General features: G+C 43.2%; 1 protein-coding gene across 1 annotated transcript in view; it reads right to left on the bottom strand.

Moving 5' to 3' along the window:
* The window catches only part of MYO7A (myosin VIIA), a gene marked incomplete at its 5' end in the record, with an annotated part of 76,103 nt that overhangs the window by 71,961 nt on the left and 1,642 nt on the right, over positions 1–2,500 (bottom strand). The window lies entirely within an intron of this gene.

Below are 2,500 nucleotides of genomic sequence, written 5' to 3'. Positions count from 1 at the left end.
CAGACCTTGGAGGTCTTCTAGTCCACCCCCTGCTCAGGCAGGAAACCCTGTACCATTCCAGACAAATGGCTGTCCCGTCTCTTCTTAAAAACCTCCAGTGTTGGAGCATTCACCGCTTCTGGAGGCAGGTGGTTCCACTGGTTAATTGTTCTTACTGTCAGGAAGTTTCTCCTTAGCTCTAAGTTGCTTCTCTCCTTGATGAGTTTCCATCCGTTGCTTCTTGTCCTGCCTTCTGGTGCTTTGGAGAATAGCTTGACTCCCTCTTCTTTGGGGCAGCCCCTAAGATACTGGGTCACTCCTATCATGATACCCCTAGTTCTTCTTTTCATTGAACTACTAGACATACTCCATTCCTGCAACCATTTCTCGTATGTTTTAGCCTCCAGTCCTCTAATCATCTTTGTTGTTCTTCTCACATGAAGACTATAGTATCCAAGAATTAAACCCAGGTCAAAGGAAACGTTACTTTTGAGGAACTTACAAATGCCTTAAAGCATGCAGTATTGTTTACTAATTGTAGCACAGTTTTAAAAACTGTGTCCAGTTGGAGAAACATTTGTCACAGGAAGAGATGCATGTCAAAATGTTTGCTTTGAGCCTTTGCAAGTTTTAACAAACTCATAAATGTCTCAGGCTTTCCTTTAGGGAAAAAAAGTCCATTCCTGTCCATTCTTTTGCATTTACAACACCAGTCCCAGCCCTGCAAAAGGAAATGGGATCTGCAGATGGAGGAAAGCTGGACCGCCCTTGGGCTGGATCACCCATAAAAAGGATTCCTCCACTGCAGCTTGGATCAGGTCCAGACAAGTCAAGTCCTGCTTGAGCAGAGGGCTGGACTAGAAGACCTCCAAGGTCCCTTCCAGCTCTATTCTATTCTATTCTATTCTATTCTATTCTATTCTATTCTATTCTACTCTACTCTACTCTACTCTACTCTACTCTACTATTCTATTCATATTTCTTCGCTGCAGAGTCAGGAACAGAGACTTTGACAATGCTTGCCACAGTTGTTAAGTGAATCACTGCAAGTGTTAAGTTTGTAGCACGGTTGTTGAGTGAACCTGGCTTAAATAGGAACCAGCCATGTGTTGCAGCTGCCAAAAAAGACAACACAGTGCTGGGCTGCATTAACAGAGAGATAGAATCCACATGAAGTGTTAATACCACTTTACAAGGCCTTGGTAAGGCCACACTTGGAATACTGCATCCAGTTTTGGTCACCACGATGTAAAAAAGATGTTGAGACTCTGGAAAGAGTACAGAGAAGAGCAACAAAGATGATTAGGGGACTGGAGGCTAAAACATACAAGGAACGGTTGCTGGAATTGGGAATGTCTAGTTTAATGAAGAGAAGGACGAGGGGTATCATGATAGGAGTGACCCAGTATCTTAGGGGCTGCCACAAAGAAGAAGGAGTCAAGCTCTTCTCCAAAGCGCCTGAAGGCAGGACAAGAAGCAACGGATGGAAACTAATCAAGGAGAGAAGCAACCTGGAACTAAGGAGAAACTTTCTGACAGTTAGGACAATTAACCAGTGGAACAACCTGCCTCCAGAAGTGGTGAATGCTCCAACCCTGGCAAGACAGGTCATTATTATTATTATTATTATTATTATTATTATTATTATTATTATTATTATTATTATTATTATTATTATTATTATTATTATTATTATTATTATTATCATCATCCTCATCATCATCATCATCATCATCATCATCACCACCAACCTGGAACTAAGGAGACACTTCCTAACAGTGAGGACAATAAACCAGACAATTAATCATCATCATCATCATCATCATCATCACCACCAACCTGGAACTAAGGAGACACTTCCTAACAGTGAGGACAATAAACCAGACAATTAATGGAACGGCTTGCCTCTGGAAATTGTGGGTGCTCCATCACTGGAGGTTTTTAAGAACAGATTGAACAACCATGTATCTAAAATGGTATGGGGTGTCTTGCATGAGCAGAAGGTTGGACTAGACTAGAGGACCTCCGTGGTCCCTTCCATGTCTGTTATTCTGTTAAGCGGGATGTTTTCTGACTTTCCCATCCAGCTTACAGCGCTGAGATTTCTCAGTACAATTTCACAACTGGGATTGGAGGTTGCGTTGCTAAACAATATTCATGTTAAGAGAATCACGCTTGATTTTATGGCCTCTTTTATGGCCTCCACTGACTTTGCCTGTGATCACAAAGGGCAATCAAATGAGGCTCCATCACTTGAGGTTTATAAGAAGAGACTGGGCAGTCACTTGACTGAAATGGGGTAGGGCAGGGGTCTTCCAACTTGGGCCTTGTATGACCTGTGGACTTCAACTCCCAGAATTCCTCAGCCAGCATGGGGGAACTATGGCCCCTTCATGACTGGTGGACTTCAACTCCCAGAATTCTTCAGCCAGCATGGGGGAACTATGGCCCCTTCATGACTCGGGGACTTCAATTCCCAGAATTCCTGAGCCAGCATGGGGGAACTATGGCCCCTTCATGA

This window comes from Protobothrops mucrosquamatus, unplaced genomic scaffold (assembly GCF_001527695.2).
Source record: "Protobothrops mucrosquamatus isolate PMUCROS unplaced genomic scaffold, P.Mucros_1.0 scaffold5362, whole genome shotgun sequence".
Lineage (NCBI taxonomy): Eukaryota > Metazoa > Chordata > Lepidosauria > Squamata > Viperidae > Protobothrops > Protobothrops mucrosquamatus.
The sequence above is the reverse complement of the archived record's forward strand: the minus strand, read 5'-3'. Positions and strand labels throughout refer to the sequence as shown.